At 38.8% G+C, this 21,907-nt stretch overlaps 1 pseudogene across 1 annotated transcript; it reads right to left on the minus strand.

Annotated features, from left to right (window-relative positions):
* Positions 1-13,950: 13,950 nt before the first annotated feature.
* LOC149570914 (disease resistance protein Roq1-like) lies at positions 13,951-21,483 on the minus strand (annotated as a pseudogene). The gene is made up of 6 exons (XR_016359733.1): positions 20,768-21,483; positions 19,623-20,651; positions 18,594-18,869; positions 17,638-18,498; positions 14,981-15,454; positions 13,951-14,754 (listed from the first exon to the last, which is right to left on the minus strand). The product of XR_016359733.1 is annotated as a disease resistance protein Roq1-like (transcript).
* Between the last annotated feature and the right edge of the window lie 424 nt (positions 21,484-21,907).

Genomic DNA, 21,907 nt, shown 5'->3' on the forward strand with positions numbered 1-21,907 from the left:
CTCCCTCTCCCACTCTCTCTCCAACCACCTAGTTTCTCTCTCCCATCCGCTACTCTCTCTCTCTCTCTCTCTCTCTCTCTCTCTACTCTCTCTCTCTCCCCTCTCTCATCCCCTAAACTCTCTCTTTTACAAATACACACTCCCATTCCCCTCTCTCTCTCCCCTCTCCCATCTCTTACTCTCTAGATCTCTCACACACACTCCCATCCCTCTCTCTCTTCCTCTCCCACTCCCTCTCCCACCGCCTACTATCTCTCTCTCTCAAGCTCTCTCTCTCTCTCTCTCTCTCTCCCTCTCTACTCTCTCTCTCTCCCATCCCCTACTCTCTCTCTCTCTCTCTCTCTCATCCCCAACTCTCTCTTACACTCTCTCCCATCCCCTACTCTCTCTCACACTCTCTCTCTCATCCTTTCATTCTGTCTCTCCCATCCCATACTCTCTCTCTCTGCCACCCCCTACTCTCTCTCTCACTCTCTCCCATCCTTTCACTCTGTCTCTCCCATCCTATACTCTCTCTCTCTCTACCACCCCCTACTCTCTTGCTCTCACTCTCTCCCATCCTTTCACTCTATCTCTCCCATCCTGTACTCTCTCTGCCACCCCCTACACTCTCTCTCTCACTCTCTCCCATCCTTTCACTCTGTCTCTCCCATCTTGCACTCTCTCTGTGCCACCCCCTACTCTCTCTCTCTCACTCTCTCCCATCCTTTCACTTTGTCTCTCTCATCCCGTACTCTCTCTCTCTACCACCCCCTACTCTCACACTCTCACACTCTCTCCCATCCCCTACTCTCTCTCTTTCACATACACACACACACACACTCCCATCCCCCTCTCTCTCTCTTCTCTCCCATCCCCTACTCTCTAGATCTGTCACACACACTGCCATCCCCTCTCTCTATCACCCTCTCCCTACTCTCTCTCTCACTCTCTCCCATCCCCTACTCTCTCTCACACTCTCTCCCATCCTTTACTCTCACTCTCCCTCTCCCACCACCTACTCTCTATCCTCCATCCCCTACTCTCTCTCCCCTCTCCCATCCACTTCTCTCTCTCTCTCTCTCTCTCTCTCTCTCTCTCATAGAAATACACACTCTTATCCCCCCTCTCTCTTCTTTCCCATCCCCTACTCTCTAGCTCTGTCACACACACTCCCATCCCCCCTATCTCTCTCCCTCTCCCTCTCCCACTCCCTCTCCTACTGCCTACTATCTCTCTCTCAACTTCTCTCTCTCTCCCTCTCTACTCTCTCTCTCCCATCCCTTACTCTCTCTCTCTCTCTCTCTCTCTCTCTCTCCCATCCCCTACTGTCTCTCACACTCTCCCATCCCCTAATCTTACTCTCTCTCTCCCATCCCATATGAGCTCTCTCTACCACCACCTACTCTCTCTCACACTCTCACACTCTCTCCCATCCCCTACTCTGTCTCTCTTATACACATTCCCATTCCCCCTCTCTCTCTCCCTCTCCCACCACCTATTCTCTCTCCCCCATCCCATACTCTCTATCTTTCACACACACACACACACACTCCCATCCCCCCTCTCTTCCCCTCTCCCACTCCCTCTTGTACTACCTACTATCTCTCTCTCAAGTACTCGCTCTCTTCTATCCCCTACTCTCTCTCACACTCTCTCCCATCCCCTACTCTCTCTCTCTCTCTCTCTCTCTCTCTCTCTCTCTCTCTCTCTCTCTTCTCCCATCCTGTACAAGCTCTCTCTACCACCCCCTACTCTCTCTCATCCCCTACTTTATCTCTCTTATACACATTCCCATTCCCCCCCGCTCTCTCTCTCACACTCCCTCTCCCATTACCTACTCTATCTCTCTTGCACACTTCCATTCTCCCTCTCTCTCCGTCCCACTCCCTCTCCCACCACCTACTCTCTCTCTCTCTCTCTCTCTCTCTCCCATCCCCTACTCTCGCTCTCTCTTTGCCACCCCTACTTTCTCTCACACTCTCACACTCTTTCCCATCCCCTACTTTCTCTCTTACACACACTCTCATCCCCCCTCTCTCTCCCTCTCCCACTCCCTCTACCATTTCCTACTCTCTTTCTCTCACATCCCCTACTCTCTCTGTCTTTCTCTCCCCTCTCTCATTCCCTACTCTCTCTCTTTCACACACACACATCCATCTCCCCTCTCTCCTCTCCCATCCCCTGCTTTGTCTCTCACTCGCTCTCCCTCTCCCACCGCCTACTCTCTCTCACTCTCACTCTCACTCTCTCCCTCTCTACTCTCTCTGCTACCCCCTACTCTCTCTCTCACATTTTCACACTCTCTCCTAGATCCCCTACTCTCTCTCTCTTTCTCTCTTACACACATTTCAATCCCCCCTCTCTCTCCCTCTCCCATTGCCTACTCTCTCTCCCATCCCCTACTCTCTCTCTCGAGCTACTATGTCTCCCCCCTCTCCCATTCCCTACTCTCTCTCTTTCACACACATGCACTCCCATCATCCTCTCTCTCCCTCTCCCTCTCTCACTCTGTCTCCCACCACCTACTCTCTCTCTCCCCCATCCCCTACTCTCAATCTCTCTCTCCCACCCTGTACTCTCTCTCACACTTCCTCTCTCTCCCATCCCCTACTTTCAATCTCTCTCTCCCATCCCGTACTCTCTCTTTTCCACCCCTGCTCTCTCTCACACTTCCTCTCTCTCCCATCCCATATGCTCTCTGCCACCCCTACTCTCTCACACTTCCTCTCTCTCCCATCCCGTACTCTCTCTGCCACCCTACTCTTTCTCACTTCCTCTCTCCCATCATGTACTCTCTCTACCACCCCTACCCTTTCTCACTTCCTCTCTCTCCCATCCCCCTACTTTCACTCTATCTCTTTCTCTCTCTCACACACACACATAGCCATTCCCATGCCCCCCTGCTCTCTCTTGCTCTTGCTTTGCAACTCTGCACTATTTAGTCTCAATAGTGTGTGCGCACTATAGTGTGCACATGCTATTGAGATTCAAATGCTTTCAATAGTGCGTGCGTGCTATAGGTTGTACGCGCTATTGAAAGCTTTGCATTAAAACCAGGCTTGCTTGGTTTTGCCTTGGAGTTCCAACCCAAGGGTTTGGAGTTTATAAATAGGTCCGAGACATGTTTTCCAACAAACATACAAAAAATGATTGATTTTTCTTCTGTGCTGGCACATGCGCTATTGAAAGCTTTGCATTAAAACCAAGCCTAAGGCTTGATTTTGCCTTGGAGATCCAACCCAAAGGTTTAAGTTTATAAATAGGTCTGAGACATGTTTTCTAGCAAACATACAAAAAATGATTGATTTTTCTTGTGTGCTCTCCTTCAAGATTCCTCGTGGTTGGGTATCGATAAGATCAGGTTACATGACATTGTAGGTCTCTGTGTTAGCTATCTAACCATATAATTTATTTTTAATTTGAACTATTTCAAACCTTTCATCTATAATTTTATTTGAATGTATGTTCATTTTTTGTCAAAAACCACCATGTACTAATTGGGCTATAGATTTTAGCTCGTTCATCGAATTTTGTAACAACTTAGTTTTTTAGAAACTAGACTCCATTCTACACACTTTGAAAAAAAAAGTTTTGATTTTAGATTAGCTTTCAATTATTTCTAGGGGTAGCACATAGATATTTCATGTTTTTGGGATGTGTCTAGTTAAAAAATTCATAAAAATAAATACACATTATAAAATTACCCAAAAAATCTGGGATAAACTACATAGTGTTAAGTAACTTTTGACCAAAGCGATTAAAGAATTTCAAAAAAAAAGTTAAAATTTTAGGTGGGCCACACTTTGTACTATGTTATGTTTTTTTGAAATAAACAGTACCACTTTTTGTGGCCCCCTCTTTTGAGGATCTAAAGCTAAACCATTTTGAAAAAAAAACTAGTAGTTTAGAAACTAGATTCAAAGGACTACGACTTTTGTTTTTGTCATATCTTAAAATTTTGAACGTAACTATCATCAAATTCTTGTTGAAGTTTAGAAATTGCAGATTTTAGGAAAAAGGTGTCCACTTATACCCCCCTTTTGGCACCACAACTTGGTGCACTTACCCTTAGCCATAGTCGCAATCTCTACATGCTCTTTTACTTCCCATTTATTTCTCACATAGGTCCTCATGATGTCAATATTTGACCTTGGACAAATGCACTTCCCAACTAGAGAGGATGCCATTGAAGCAATGTTATGGTTTACCAATTCATTAGGGATTTCAATAGAAAACTTACCCTTTTCTTTGTCCATGATTTCTTTGATCTCGAGGAAGGAAGACTTACCTGTAGGTTTAATCCCAAAAAGAGAAGACCGTCTCCCTTTTGAGCTCGAGTCAGGGACCCTTCATGTATTTTGTAAGCCCAACAAAGCCCTACTAGAATCCAAAACCTCCTTCCTTGGGGCATGCTATGATACCTGTGGGCCCTCATTTCCCAAGGGAATAATATTCCCCTAGTCTTCCTCCTCTTGCCAGTCCCCCAAACCCTTCTCTACTCCATCCTAGATAGATCCTACCATTGCTGAATTCAAATTTCCAATCTCTCCAATTCTTGCTCTAACACTCGCTCCCTCTTCGCGCATCATTGTGCATTAATGTTTGTAATTTACATGTCAAGTTAACATAACCCTAATCTGTTGGTTTTTCACTACCACTTAAGGCCATATTTTGGTTGACCATGATCTTGCACATACCCATAGATACTAATTTAATATTCATTATATATATATGCTCAATGTGATCAAATTAATTAAATACAATTATAAATATTTACCTATGTATCAATGCTAAATGTTGCATTGAGGAAATCATCAACCATCATGCCAGTATCCTTGTCCTCATCTGCAAATGAGCAATGAGATCCACATGACATACACATATGGAGCTATCTAGACTGACTATGTTGACTCTCATGTAAAGGACCAATACAGTGAATGAGAGTCTGAGTTAGAGCACTGATTGTGCCTATGGTCTTAGCCTCTACATGTTCCTTCAAAACAAAAGGAATACTAATATGATCGACATCTCACTTGAGAATTGGTGTCCTAGGTATGTTAGGGTTACGATGTACCCCTGACCTCTAAAATGAAGACCCACCACCTCTACCTTGAGACTCTAGAAAATCAAAAAATTTAGGGATCTCCCCAAGGATGAACTCAAAATAGAGTTTCCTTAAGAAATAAACATGAACCTCATGATTGTTATAGTGATAGGTATCAAATACTATCCACCATTGGTCCCCAAAATTATTTTTTATATCATCATTGATGCACCAATGAATAAAGAATCTCCTAGCTATAGCTCACAGTGTGTTAGGTTGACCTAATTTTTTAAACAATGCACATATGTTATCATTTGTAATTTTAAAAAAAATTCACATCCTTGTATGACAACTTATTTGCATAATAATAATTTTTTTCTTCTCTCTTGTTATTCCATTTATGTAGTTGCCCACTAACTGAACCTACATGGGTCAAAATAGATTCAAGAGGTTCAACAAGTTGTGCCCCTTGAGGATTTGATTGAACCAAATTTTTTAATCTCTTGATCAATGCTTCTAATTCAATTTTTTGATTTTCACATTGATTTAATAAATTTTCACATGCATTGGGAGGAGGTCTTTGAATTGGTGGAGGCAGTTGGGGTTCATTTTCTTCATTTAGAGGGTTTTCAAGATTATTTTGAGGAGGGTAATTTTCTTTCCAATTACTCCATGAAAATTTAAAAAGTAACTATTTTCAAACATAATATAATATAATTTAAATTTTGAAAATAAAATTGTTTCAAAACTTTCAATAAACTTAAATTTCAACAATTTTTTTTGCTTCAATCACTTATCTCTAGCACAAGATAGGGATCTTCCACACATTTTGCAATGATTTGGTTCTAAAATGGGAAACATAAGGCATGCACACACTTTAGAGTGCAACAGTGGAGCTCCTCACATAGTTTTACCAGTCCAAATAAGAGGAAAGCACAAGCTTATGTATTTTTAACTAGTTTTAAGTAGTCGTTATGCACTATAGCGTGTACATAACATTTATAAAGTAATTAAATACCTTATATTTAGATTATTATTAATTCTTAATAAATTTATAAAATGAGTTGAAAGAATTATGACAATAAAAAAATTAAAATTTAACAGTTGAATATATAGCAATGTATGTTTTAGTGCAAAATATAATTTTATTATTATTCTAGTGACAAATATTTAATTAGATGATGTGAAATTAAATTGCATCAATAAATGTAATAGACGCTATAAGAAGTAATTCTGATATTGTTTCCACTCAACCAAAGACCTTAACCTTTATTATCGAGTCACCAACTATTGCATTTAGAAAAGAGCTACTCTCTCTCAATTATTTTTTTAATATCCTATGCTTGCATAATAGAAATATTAGAGTTTAATAATCACAATCATGATTTTGGTCCACTAGGATGTTGTTTCTTTTTCAATGACTTATTTGACTCCTCTTTATTCTTTCTCCATGAATTTTTAGAATTTTGTATAGTTGTATTGTTCTTTCTATTTCTTAATAATTTAATATTTTTAACTTTTACAATAGCTATTACCTAATATTACATTGAACTTAGACTTTAGAAATACTCCCATGCTTGTAAAAATTGATCATTGTACATAATGAAATGTAATTCATTATACATAATGATATATATGAACATATGTATATATGTATGTATGTATGCATATATATGTGTAAACACACACACACACACACACACACACACACACGTATATACATGTATATGGATATATATACATAATATTTTTTCTATCCCGATGTACTTAAACTTTACAATCTATATCATTTCTCTTTATCTACTAACTTATTCTCCTTTAACATCTAACCATGTGAAATTCTACCAAGTTCCCTTATATAAATTATTAATATTTTTTATTTTCTCAATGAGATTTATGTGTAAATATAAATATGAAAAATTATTCTATTAGAATTTATTGATATATTTATTTTTATTTAAAGTTTTTAAAAATATAAATATTATGATTTTATAGACTTTACATAGTTGTAATGAAACAATTTGCATACCAATTATATTTTACATTTTCTAGGTAGTATCTTCACATGTTGATAGAAATGAGATTTTTTTTTTTAAAAAAATGATTATTTTATTCGAAACATCATTTTAGACGTATCTTGTTTCGCTCTCTTGTGTTATATATTTGTTAAATCCATAAATGATGTCATTTTGTACTTTAGAGGTACAATCCTTGTTAATGAGGTCTTTTAGTGCTAAAATTCTACAAAAGAAAATAGATTTTATATTCCTTATTCTCATTTATTTGGTATATGAGGCTATTCATATATAATTCCTTCAAATATATGAAAAATATCTATCACTCTTTTAACATAATACAAGAAGACAACATGAAAGTATAATAAACACGATAAAACTATTTTGCTTAGATTTTACCTATATATTTAGCACAAACACTACATCATAAAATTATTTTGCTTAAACTTTAACTATATATTAGCTTTAACTTTAACTATGTAAGGCCATTGGTACGTAATATTGCACAAAATGGGGAAAAACCATTGGTCCCCTATCTTTATACACACACCCTCCAATTATATATTGAGAAGCAAACAATTTTTAGTATTGAATTAATTCACATCCATTCTATATTGATTATTACTTGCATAGATCCATTACATGTCCTCCTTTTTTTGTGAATTATATATATATATATATATATATATATATATATATATATATATATATATATATATATATATATATATATATATATATATATATATATATATATATATAACAATTATTCAAATTGTATATAAAAAATCTTTATTTATATATCACATCATGTTTTTATAACTGATTTTTAGGGTGAACATTTTACACACTAGTAAAGTTTTCCTCTAACTTCCTTCGCTTTTCCTTAAAGTTGCCAGCTAAAACAATCCATTATAAAGTTTTGTTGTAACATAATAAATAAAAATAATAATAATAACACTTGAAGAATGTTGTGGGTACCAAGAAAAATAGTAGGATGAGATGATCATTGAGGTGCTCGAAATGTGGGGAAAAAACCAAACTTTCTATGGAAGACAGGTCAGAGGGTAAATCTTCTGGCCAGAATGGTGGGACAAATCAAAGACACGCACTGTGCCTTGACAAGCACTATAAAATTCTGAAGTTTGTGAATACTGTGAAAATGCAAACATACGTAGAAAGACTTCTTTCATGTAATCGTTGAGGCATTTGTCAAGCTTCCAAACTTGCTTAAGAATAGTGCAGATCCAAAACTATATAACTTGAATATGGCCTTGTTATCAATGTACGATAATGTGGGTGTTGTGAGGTTTTCACACATCGCCCCAAAATCTTGGGGACCCCCTTTTTAATCGCCTTTAGGGCCAGTGGAGAAGGTTAGATGTATTTTTCGCCCGGTTTCAACTTGATTTTCCAGAGCTATCAGTTCTATCCTTAGGCCGAATAAGTTCAAAATTGATTTCAACTTGGCAGGATAAGATTGTGAATTTTGTACTTAGACGATTTCTTTTGAAAATTTGGATTTAATTGTAAATTTGAATGATTTTCAAATAAGGAAATTTTTCGTTAGACTTAGGTTCTTGGAAAATCTTATTTTTTTTGGTGAAATAGAATTTAATTTTGTAAGATGAAGTTAAATTGCAAAATCGATTTTTACTCTAGAGGCAATTTTATTTTTTGTCATAAAATTTTAATTATTTAGCAAAAACGATTTAGAGGAAAATTGCAAAAATTGGCTTTAATAGATTAAATTTGCCTTGAAAGCTTTTGGTATTTAATGAAATTGGTAAATTAATATTAAGAAATGGCTTTTGGTTAGCCAAAATTCAGCTTCAAGGATGTATTAATTAGCAAACCCTCATTAAATAGAAATTTTTAGCATCCCCAAGGCACCATTCAATTTCGTTTTGCAATTTGTGGTTAATTAGTAAATTAAAAGTGTAGTTTTCATTTTAGAAAATTAAAATTTTGGCAAAGTATTTAAAGTGGGCCACTAACTTATCTTTAATTTTGTTTTTTTTTCCTCTATAGGACCAAGTCGGCCAGCCTGGGAGGAAGGTGAAAGCTGCTATAAAGGGAGTCCCCTCCCATTTCATTTTCATCAATTCATTTGCTCCTCATGCTTGGGCGAATTTGAAGCAATGGCAGATTTCCAGACTTGGGCGAAATTGGTGGAAGGCAGTTTTTTGGCGATTTTTGGGCAATTTCTCCATTGCCATTGTTGGGCGATTTGTCTAAGGGCTAGATTTTTTGTGTTTTTGGGGATTTTTGCTCCACTTTGTGGGCTGCGATTTGTGCCCTAGGTGGCAGATTTTACAGATTTTGCTCCTTCTTTGCTTGGGCGAATTTTGTGGAAGGGCAGATTTTTTTTTTTTCATGCTTAGCCGAATTTTGTGGGGGCCGAAATTTGTGGAAGACAAAATTCTGATTTTCTAGAGGGGCTGCAATTTTTATATCAAATTTGGGCAATTTTGTTGGGAGAAGAGATACATATGAAAGTTTGATTTTTGCATAGAAGGCAAGTGTTGGATAAGCTTAGAGGCTTTGTTTTCTAATTTGCAAAGGGATTTGTAATTCTTTGATGTCATATCTCGGGTTCCGAAAAGTTGTTGTAAGATTATTAGTTAAGGTGAAAGTCATCATCTAGAGTTGCAAGGAGTGCTTAAGCTGACATCCATTCTTTCGCTCTTTTCTAAGAATTGCACTACTTGGTTCTTCTTGCTTTTTGGTCCACCACTCTACCACCCCGTAATAGGGCGACGAGCATGGAGGATGATAGTGCAAGTAAGAATCCCAAGCGGACAAACGCTAAGAAAGACAAAGAGGATATGACGCCCAAAACTTCCTTCTTCTCGAAAATGAAGAAAATAACCGATACTAATATCGCTACAGTGGACATGATACGGATGAGGGACAGACTAAAGGAAGGACAATCCCCCTTGGCAAAGAGGATATACAAGAGCAGAATTGTACATGCAGCAGCTTTTCCTCCTACTTTGCCTTGTCCGGAATTGATTATGGAGTGCGCATCCAGATTTGATCTAGACGGTAAATCCATCATTTTTGGCGAAGGGAAGAGAGTGTTGGCCAACATTGGCGAACAAGCAATTGAAGAGACATTTAATATTCCCCAGAGCAAGGGCATGACAGTTGTAATGGTGGATCAGGCGGCCAAATCATTTGAAGGTAACCAAGAGGCCTACTTCTCACATCTAAAGCGGAATTGGATACACGAAGGAAGGAAAGGAGTTAACAAATCAACAAGGCTTACAGTGGCAGATTTCAAGCCGGAATATGGCGATCTCATTGTTCTTCTCAGCCGGATCATGGGCCTAGCTCAAGCTATGCAATTCGAAAACTGGATGTACTTCTTCATTGATGAAATTGAAAAGGGAAAAAAAAAATTTGATTGGGCTAGGATCATAAGTGAAAATTTAGAGTTGCAACTTAGAACAGTTCAAAACCAAAGGCAATTCTACATGGGATCCTATCTGTTTTACTTAATTGCTAGATTGTATGAGAGTCCGGGACTTAGGGCCTTAGGAGAGATTGGTAATGGGCCAGGGCAATATTTGGTGCATGAATGCTATCCGCAGCTTCATTTGCACAATAACAAGGATTACAAGATGTTTTGCGATGCATTCGCCATGAAGACAGTAAGGGTATTACAAGGGGCGCCTGCTAAGAGACTTTCATCGGAAGCAGAAGCAAGGATTAAGAAGTTTGGGAGTTGGTTCATCCAATTCTCACAATTCACATACATTAGAGTGGTAGGAAGTACAGTTTGTCCCAAGAGGCTTCCAAGATACCCGCCCGACAAGGTAGTTTTGATGGAATTGGCTAGGCAGCTTGAGCACTATGATAGAGTAATGAGGAATGAGGGGAAAACAGGCGTTTCCTTCTCAATTATAATTGGCAATGATAGTTGCCCAAATCGGGCCGCCTTTGAGGCTGTGGAAAAGGAATTGGAGTGGTATCATCTAGGATGGTACAGAGCAAGGCAAGGATTCGACCCTGTTGGTCTTATCAAGGCATCTCATGGAAGCAAATTTAAGCATGTTCCCACTATAGAGGACTTTTGGGCCAATGCAAAGGATGATTTTCACGTGAGAAAGCTAGCTTTCTCGAGATTGTCGGTGAACATGATGAGAGATATCAGATGGAGAGGCCTTGATATTCCCGATCAATTGGAGGATGATCGTAGTGTGTTGAGAGAAGACTATGAGACAGTAGTTGGAACAGAGTTGAATCTAGTGGATTGGGACGATCATCAGGATCCTTCCTTGGAGGCAGTCACAAGGATAGTAGATTTGCATACCGAGTTGTGGTATAATGCCAAGTTGAGAAAGCTACAAAGATAAAAGGTTCTCCTTACTTATGAGATGATGAAACCGAAGGAAGGTCTAGTAGAATCAATCGGACAGAAGGGTGAAGGAAGTGGCCGGCAATCGGAGACAGTTAGAAATAGCAAGAAGAGGGCTTTGGAGGTAGAGAAAAGCCAAGAACGTTCGGAACCTCCAGCCAAGAGACAGCGGGCAGCGCCGTCAAGGGAGAGTATAACTAAGGCTAGAAGCCAAGAGGTCAATTCGAGTGATAAAGGGGCCGCAGTGGAGGTGAGCTCTGATTCGGAATCAAGTGGCTACAGTGAAAGTACGGAGTACTCCCCTCTCTCGGAGAACCAGCAAGGAAATATGGCAGAAACTAGTAGAGAAGAAGATGGGCCGATTGATATTAAAGAGATAAGTCAGGCGTCTAAGGCCGTTGGTGATGCTTTGTTGGTCGAACCGAATCCGAATTTGGGGAGATGCACTGCACCACTATGGTTAAGGAAAATGCTTATGCCGAGAGGCGAGGTGGTAATGGCTCACGCAGTTGATGATATCCAAGGACTAATAGAAAAGGATGATAGTGAGAACCAAAAACAGATGGCAAATATGGTGGCAAGGGTAATCAGAAGCGACAGTGATGGTCACCGAAGGGTTCAGATTGCTATACCAACAGTCAATAAGGCAGCGGATGAGATTGCAGCCCAGGAGTACGAAATAGTAGAACATAATTTGGGAAGAAATACAGATGATATGGAATGTGAGGAGGTTTAGGAAGGCATAGCATCAATCAGAGAAAGATTGAGGAAGGCAAACGAAAGGATAGTAAAGTTGGAGGCCGAAAACAAATATTGGAGAGATTGCCAGCCAATCCAACAGCTGCATCAGGCAGCCTTTCCTCAAGACAGCGGGAGCAATTCAGAAGAGGTATCAGCTCAGTTACATGAAGTAAGGGGTTGGATCTATGATACAATCCAAGATGGGCAAAATTTCTTGCCCTCCTTCATCTCAACATTCCAGTCATTGGTGACTGTTAGAAACAAATTCAGATTATTTGAAGAGGAATGGAAGAATTTTCTTCCCATCAAGGATTTGGTTATTCCTAGGCTGCAGGCGTTCATTAGGCTACCGGAGGCATATTTGGAAAGAGCCCGGTTGGTTGATGAGAGAGGATTGAGCATAGTTGAATCTTGGTATGTCGCATTGACTACCAAATTCAGAACACTTGAAGAAATTCATGATGAGATTGCACAACATGGCCCAAGCGTCGACACTTCCATTTCGACCATGATGAGCGACGTTGGGGTGGCGCTTGATTTTGAGGGTATTAGAGAGGAGGATGTCAGTGAGACAGGATTTGGATCGAGATTGGATGAGTTAGGAAAGGCTGCCGTCAAAAGGAAACATCTGAACACCCTTTCCTCACTCAATGCTTTTATTGGGTTTGCAAAGGAATATGAGAAGGATCACGAAAGGATACTACAAGCAGCAAACAGCGTGGCAAAGTCAGCAGAACTCCGAGCGAAGCACACACCTTGTCCTCCTATGGAAGAAGTTAACGAAATGCTAGCTAAGTTCATTGCCTTAGCTAAAAGAACAAAAGAAAAAGGAAGAATTATATTAGAAGATCATCTTATGTAAGCCCAAGTGGCAACTTTCTCTTTCTTCTAGAATAGGACAAGTGTTTGTTTCTGATTGGCCACCATTTTGGTGCCTTCTCATTGGTTGCCACTTTTGCACTTTTTTCATTGGTCCATTGATGAGGTGGCATCTTCTCATTGGCCGATGGGGTGGCAACCCTAATTAGGGTTTTTGGATCCAATCTGGATCGTCGATCTTGTTTTGATCTCTACCGTCCATTGTATTTTGGACCTCTATATAAGGCCATTGGCTCTCATTTGTAAAGAGGGAGGGGTTGGAGAAATTGTTGCGAAAATAATACCAAAGTGCTCTCTTTTTCATTGCATGTTGACTAAGAACATTGGGTGTTATTGCATGTTTTCTACTTCCACATAGTTAAATTTTCTTTTCAAGTTGAAGCAATTTCATTTCAAGTTGTTAGAGTAAGAGTAAAATAAAATGGATTGTTGCATAGTAGCTTTGGTAGATGTTTGATAGGGGTCAACACTAGGCCACTAGCATCCTAGCGGCTGGTTGGGAGGCTTTGTGTGGTGATCTAGTTTACTTTCCTTTGAAGCGTTGCATCTATGGAGGTAGGGCCGCTGGTTAGCCTTCATTAGATTCGATCCCCGTCCATCTGCTAACCTTCCATTTTTAGGAGTAGGAGTAGTTGAGCAGCCAAATTTCATGCTTAGAAGAGGTTAGTTAGAGAAGTAAACCAAAACATCGGCATTCTCACCTTCCATCGCCATTCACCCTACATTGCCATCATCGCGCCATCAACATCATTTAGCATTCACACCGAACCACCATCTCCATTTTCTCACCAAGATCCAAATTTTTCTCAAACAAGAAAACGTAAGGCCGCCTACGTGATTACCAGCAAATCACATTGATAAAACTGAGCGAGTATCCAACGGTGTAAGGAACATTAGAGTTATACTCATGTCCCATGAGAGATAACTTTTCAAGAGAGGAATTGTGTATTTGATATTCTGTATCAAGCATCCAATTACTAATATGTTATGTAGTGACACAAAACTCGCATCAACAGTGGGGATGGAGGATTAACATGCCAGCTGCTCTTCTCTGGACAGATCAAGTAAAAATGTTATATAAATTCAATCTAACACCAATACTATTTTAGCATTGTTTCTCTACTAAAAATCAAGCAAATGCTTTTCTTTACCTCTTTGTGTAACAAGCAAGGACCAAAATGCATCTGGTGACTAGAGGCCATTTAAGTAGAATCCGCTGCACCAAGATTGTCACCAGAGCATGTGCATGTACCTATTTCTTTAGTAGGCGATTCATGATAGTTTTCACGAGTGGCAAGGGTTTTTGATTCTTCGCCTTTCTTCACAGTAACCACGCAGACCTTTTCTAGTGCAGAACGGTTTAACAAAGTCTTTAGATGGAAACTCTTAAAGTCATCTAGATACCGTCTCATGAGTTCTTGGTCGTTGATTGCAGTTATAACAATCCATTCTCCTCTGCCCAGGCGCTGGTACGGACCAGGGTAAGGTCCTATCTGTAGAAACTCCGGTGCAGCAGCGCTATTAACAACTACAACAGTGCATACAATGATTCCAGCCAGCAAACCCTGTTCTACTTGTGATTTTAGATTGAATTCTAAATCATTTTCCTGGACATTGATTTGAATGATTGCATCCTCGCCAATGCAGTCGGAAAATAAATCTGGTCGTAGAGTTGATTCGGTTCCATCAACTCCGCTCCCAATTGCAACCATATACTCTGAAGGCACCCTCTGATATGAGGAAAAAAAATTAATGTCTCAGCACAACGAGTAGTGAATTGTTTTTAACCGAGGGAAAAATTGCAGGTCTTCTAAGTTCCAGGATAAATAACTTCTGATCATGAATTCGATGTTCTTTTAAGCATAAAGGAGAAGAAAAAGCTTAAGATACATAACACATTGGAAAAGGAAGAGGAAATCTTTCAATATGACATATATAATCTGAGAATTAAAATACCTGTAACCTGTGAGTAAAATTCCTTGTAACTGCATTGCTGCACTGTAGAAGTTGCAAATTTCTCAATGTAGGCAACTCTTCAATGTCTGCTGTGTCCTGCAGCTTAATGGTAAGTTTCTCAAGAGATGCAAGATTCGGCAACTCCCTAAGCTCTGGACATTTAGTTATTTCAAGCCCTGTCAGATCAACAATACCCTTAACGCTCTTCAAGTTGTTTAAAAAACACAACTGAAGGCTTTTCAGCTTCCCACATCCATCAAATGTAATTCTCTGCAGGCAATTCAGACCTGCAAGATTTTGCAAGCTTTCAAGCTCAGGACAGTGACGAAGGCTGAATGCTAAAAGCTTTGAAAGAAAACATATTTCAACTGATTTCAAATTTTTGCACTCAGCGAACTGGAGGAAATTAAGCTTCTCACATCTACAAATTGTAACCGTCTGCAGGCAGCTCAATTGAGCAAGACATAAAAGAAACTAAACAAGAGAGAAAGTCATAGAGAAGAGAAGCCATGGAGAAATCCAGAAAATGGGCTCTACTGAACACAGGTCCAATCCATTCTATTTATAAGCAAATACATCATAAATGTATAGTAGACTGTAGGAAGAAGTTAGCTATGGAATTTATAATGGACAGTTGAAATGGACAGCTGAATGGTTGGCTGCACATGGAAAATGAGTGGTCTGTGCTGACCACCGACCACTGAACATTCTGGAAAATGCTGACTGTTTGGAAAATAATTTATTTATTCTAACATCCCCCCATAAATTAATTATCATATTTTTATTTTTTTTAGAAATCCCTCCATAGTCTAGAGACGATGGGTCCTGGCCTTAAGCCTTGTTAGGTACCCATTTACAATCAATTATCAAATGCTTTCACTCATCTTGTTTCCCTCATCATAATCACTCTAGTTGTATGGATTACCCATAACCGATGCAATATCAAAGTGGTTTTAAGTTCACCACAAACTTCTCAAACATCACACAAGTGGTTTTAAGATCACCACAAACTTCAAGCACTCAAGTGGTTTTGGATTACCACAAACCAAGCACTCACTGGTTCTAATGACCACGAATCATCACTACGGAGAAACTATCATCACTCTGGGCCTTTCTCTTTTGTACCTGTATCAAACTAATTATTGAGTCCATATAAAAAAAAATCCATCTACCGAGATACATGGGTACCCAGCCGCTATACTCGCCAGTTCTATAGGAATCTTTTTCACATACATGGTTCATCAATATGTCAAACCAAAAATATTTGGGGTGTTGGGCACAACCGATAATGCACCCCATACATTCACATAGCCCATTAACAATCATTACTAATTCAATTTTCATCACTTGATTGGGGGATATCAATGCAACCAAATTCTGTTACATGACCACTATCAAGAACATCGTATCTTTCATAATTAGATAGACAAATTCTCACTTTCAATCTCAACACTTTTATCCAATCAGCACACACACAGACCTTTGCACCATGACAACAAACTCTAGCATGCCATCTCTTTTCATAATGAATGCTAACTCCTACAAATGACTTATAATACTCTACACATATTTCAAATAAAAACACATAATAAAGTACTATTAATAATAACAAAATTAGCTTTCACCTTCAATTTTAGCTTCCTTCTTTTCATGGCTTCTCTCTTTCTCATAGCACTCCCTTGATATTTTCTTGTCACATTAGAAATATGTATGCAATCTTTGGCTCTCCCGCTTGCACAAAGTTGCTCCACATCCCACAAACATATGAATAACAACTTGACATTCCCGCATTAATAGCAATCCAACACTCTTGAGTTGCTTCAAATCAGCAATGCTTCTTTATTTTTGATTATCCACTCCAATTTCACACATTTCCAACAATATTATACTTTCAATTTTCTCTTCCTTCTAGCAATATCTTTCTTTAGCACGAGTTATCCTTTAACACAATATGCTGCCTCGTTAACTGACTACATCACAAATCACATTCTTTGCCCAAATACACCACCAACCATCTTCCATTCAAAGACAATATCAATCATCTTTCACAATGGCTTGAACATTCACTCTCACACATGATAACAATCTCTTTTGAGAAAATTTCTTTGGATCTCCTTTGCAACACTTTTTTCCTCTTTCAGCTCACTTAACAAATTAACATTCACAGAACTTCAATCCAGCTCCATAATGGGCAGCCTTCTCACAACAGTAGCCTTCTTCACAAGACATTAGCAATCATATCACAAGCTTTCACTCCACATCTTTCAATCACAATATTTCAGTCACTGCTCTCTCAAGACTTTTGGATCATTTACCATAAGCTCTGATACCATGATGAAAATTACAGCACAAGACCAAAAAAAAAACTAAACAAGAGAGAAAGTCATAGAGAAGAGAAGCCATGGAGAAACTCAGAAAATGGGCTCTACTGAACACAGGCCCAATCCATTCTATTTATAAGCAAATACATTATAAATGTATAGTAGACTGAAGGAAGAAGTTAGCTATGGAATTTATAATGGACAGTTGAAATGGACAGCTGAATGGTTGGCTGCACATGGAAAATGAGTGGTCTGTGCTGACCACCGACCACTGAACATTCTGGAAAATGCTGACTGTTTGGAAAATAATTAATTTATTCTAACACATGGCATTACTTCAAGTTCTGAACATTTATTGATGTGCAGAGTTACAATATTTGCAAGCTTAGAAATACCTGACACACTCTTACAACTGTGACAATCATTTAGCTGAAGAGTATTCAATGCAGGCATCCTCTCTAAATCCACAGTAACAAGGTTTTCCATGGAAGTAAGGACGAAAGATGCCAAATTTTCACATGTATGCAACTCAAGACGGTTCAGCTTTTCACAAATACCAATTCGTACCGTCTGTAACATTGTGAGATGTGTAAGAAGCGGTGATTTTTCAAGCTCTGAACATCTATTGATGTTCAAGGTCACAAGATTTGGAAGACCAGATATTCCTGACACAATTTTCAAGTTTTTACAGTTTGTCAACTCAAGATTGTTGAGGCTTGTTACCATTTTCAAGTCTAGCTCAATCAGGCCCTCCATTGATTTAAGCACAAGAGATTTGATGTCGGGATAATGATATCCGCTAACCAGGACCTTGGTTACAAGATGCTGGCCAACAATCTGTAGCTTTTGAAGGCTACCCATGGGACATCGAACGGTGAGGGACTGTCCCCTGTTATTCAAATCCAATATTCCTCTTAATCTGAACTTACTAGAGAAATTATATATGCACGAAGATAAAGACTTGAAAGTAGTTGGCTCTCCACTTCTACCTGACGCCAGTTCTACACTTAATTTAGAAGGCCCCAAAAACAAACATAAATGGTTAAGTATAAGGGATTCTAAAAAGGACCACCCTTGAACTGTCATGTCATCTACAGTTACTGATATATTTTCTAAAAGACTTGACTTGCCAAACAGATCTGGTCCCTCTACAAAAACGGTTTGAGAAAGCTGCAGGCTTTTCAGATAGGAAGGTACCTGAAATTCAGAATAAATTTGTCTCAAACATTCAATAGGAGTAAAAGGTTGTCATTACATAATGGAAAAGTCATTTTTCAATGAAGATAACACACCTCTTCATCATTCTGCCACAACCTTTTGAGATCTCCTTTCATTATTTTCAAAAACTCCAACTTTTTTAGAGGAATCCACGGAGGAATGCATTCCAATTGCTGCCGATTGAAGTCAAGTTCAAGCCATAGCAAAGAAGCCGGTTCCGGAATCCAGCCCTCCGAATATGCCAAAAAATATGTAATTTTAGCATCCATGGATCTTTCTTCCATAGAATGGAAACACCTGAAATTAGCACTGGCACTGCTGTCAAGTATTTTTTTAAAACCCATTGATTTCTACATTTAAAAATCATGGTCAAAATGTGAAAATTAACTATTGCAGTCACTGATCATTAATTTCTTATCGTAAATGATTATTAAACTGCTGAAAACAAATTTCCAACTAATATCAAAAAATAACACAATTGCAACTTCACTTATAAAATATGTAAAGAAATGCGCAACACAATAAACACAATATTTTCGGACAAATTGTCCCTGGAAAAACTCCTAAGGGAAAACTAGTTCTACAGATGAGGAATTATATTAAACTTCAGCAAATCAAGAGATACAAAATTTCTTGCCTCTCACTGGCAAAACTCCGACAACCTCCTAATTTTTCTCGTTGATATTCCTCACTGTTATTGCCACGCTAATACTGCGCCCTTGCTAACATTGCAAGACTGTTTGTTAACACTGCAAAACTGTTTGCTAATACTGCAAGCTTACAAACTCATTTGCTAGCACTGCAAATGTTTCTCCAAACTTCTTTCTTTCCAAATGCCCCCCGACCTCCTTTTATGCTACTCCTGTTGGTAAACCAACAACCAAGATCGTTTTACAATCGACGGTCAAAATTAAAACAACTTAACAATCCTAACCAAGTCGATTTCTAATTGTTTACAAAAATGGTCAATTATTTAACAAGTATTTGTCAAAACAATTACTTGCTAAATAAGCTAACTAAGCTAACACAAAAAATTGTCGTACATTAAGAAAAAGAATGATTCAATATGGCAAAGATATTGCAACGGGTATTAAAGAACCAACCAAATATCTAATATCATTGGGATTCCACAGGCGACGAGGAGATTGCAGGTCTTTTGCTTTTTCTCTTCCCAAGTCACGCAGAAGGTCATGCATTCTTAATACAGGCTCCATATAATTCCACCTATATTCAATTTCTTCCACAAGCCCTTTTTCTTTTAGTTTTCTCGATGCACTCTGAGCGTTCCTTCTGGATCCCTCCCATTCTCTGATGGCCACGCTCTTCGGCTTAATCCATGAACACGTTTTCTTCCTCTGGATCCAATCTCTCCAGGCTTATTTTGAGACTGTCCTTTATGTCTCCATGCAGTAAGCTCTTATATTTATTCAAATCCTGCCAACATTCATCAACATTTCTACCACTAATATGTCTTCCTAGAACTTGAAGATACAGGGGTAAGCCTCCACATGCATCTACGAAGGCCTTAGCAACTTCCCTGTATTCATTACTCGGATGTGGTGTCTTGAAGGCGTGCAAACAAAATAGTTGTGATCCATGGTATAAATTCATAGTATTCAACTTATAACAAATAGAAATCCGTGCGTTTATGAGCACGCCTTCATCACGGGTTGTAACAATCGCTAAACTGCTATCTAACTTTTCCAAGACAGGAAAAGCTTCCAACTGGTCCAAATGATCAATATCATCTAGAATGATAAGGAAACGCTTGTCTTGGTTTTTGAAACAATTCTTGAGGAGGCTTATTCCATCCTCTCTGCATCCGAATTCGTGATGATCTTCGCGAAGCAGATCTTTGAGAAGTTTACTCTGGAAAGAAGGCAGTTTACCCATTTTATCTGCTTCCCGAACATTAGCTAGAAAACATGCCTCATGGTACTCTGATCGTTTTCGGTTGAACAATGCCCAAAATGTTGGCTCGCTCTTTCACCTTTCTCTCCTGGTAAAATCTTTCAAATTTTTGCACCAGCTCCTCAAGTCCCACGGGATGTTCTGCAACATATTCGGGTTGTTTCCTCCATAATTCGTTCTTCACTTCTTTCACTATCGTTTCACATAGATTATTGTCGTCGCTGAAATAATAAGGGAAAACAGGATTTCATAAAGAAGACATCTATGCTGACTAAAAACAATAAATTTCTTGAGAAGTTAAAAGAAATGATTCAAAAGCGCATAGAAGAATTTTTACTTGTAGTTTTCCGATAAATAGCCAGCGATACATGAAACTTTTTTCAGGGCTTCTTCCCAGGCCTTAAGCTTCTCTTCTTAATACCTCCCCTTGTCTTTATGGGTCTTAAATGCATATGCATACTTCCCTTTCTCAACATTACGGAGATCAGAAGGCTGCACATCGCCATAAAACACAGGAATGATTATGGCTTCTGTTGCTAACATCAGGAGCAGCTCCTCCAAGCACTAGGCTGACTCTGCATATTTTGGGGAAAAGATAGCGATGTAAACTGTAGCGGATCTGATGGCAATCGTAATTGTACAAGGCAACGAGCATCCAATTTCCTTCTCTTCGGAATCAAGAAAGTTTTGCACGTCTTCCTTGAAAAGGGACTTGTAAAGCTGGAGAGCCAAAGTTGTTTTAATGTCAGGGCCTCTGTGGTTGATGAACACATCATACTCTTTTGGAGATTCTTCTGCTGGTCTCGACCCTTGGGAAAGTTCAATTAGAGAGAATGGGCGAGGGCGAGAAGAGGTGAAAGATGCCATGGATAACAAAAATGGTAGCTGGAACAGAAATGCTAACAACCGTGAAAACAGGGGGTATTTTAAGTTGAGAGGAAGAACAGAATGAGATAAATAAACATGGAGTGTGGTGAGTTTATCTAGCACGCAAATCCGTTGTAGGCCTACTGCGTGCTACTAGCCCTCATTTCCTCAGCGTTGAAAAGTGTTTTCTTCTCATTCTTAATGAAAAGAATGGATTAGAGGATTACAATAAATAAACATTGAGCAGACTCTCTACAACAGTATTGTTGTCCCTAAACATCATAGAGAGCTACACATGAAATAGTTAAACAGCCTCTCTAAAATGTCCTAGAATGGAGTAATGACCAGTAGAAATGAAGAGTAGAATATAGTCTGTCTACAACAGCATATCGCTGCCCATGACTATCATGGAGCTAGAGATACACCAAGGAAATAACAAAATAGAGAAAAATAAAATACCACCCAATCATAATCCATATTGATAAGGTGTTGAGCACGCTAAACTAAAACACATTTCTTACAATGGGGACAGAGTTATTTTTTTCAAACATTTTCAATCTTCCCTTTTAGCTTAAGACCAATGGGAATACAAGCAGAATAGGCATATGTA

This window comes from Cupressus sempervirens, chromosome 2 (assembly GCF_028749045.1).
Source record: "Cupressus sempervirens isolate cs-2001-9-10 chromosome 2, ASM2874904v1, whole genome shotgun sequence".
In the NCBI taxonomy this organism is placed as follows: Eukaryota; Viridiplantae; Streptophyta; class Pinopsida; order Cupressales; family Cupressaceae; genus Cupressus; species Cupressus sempervirens.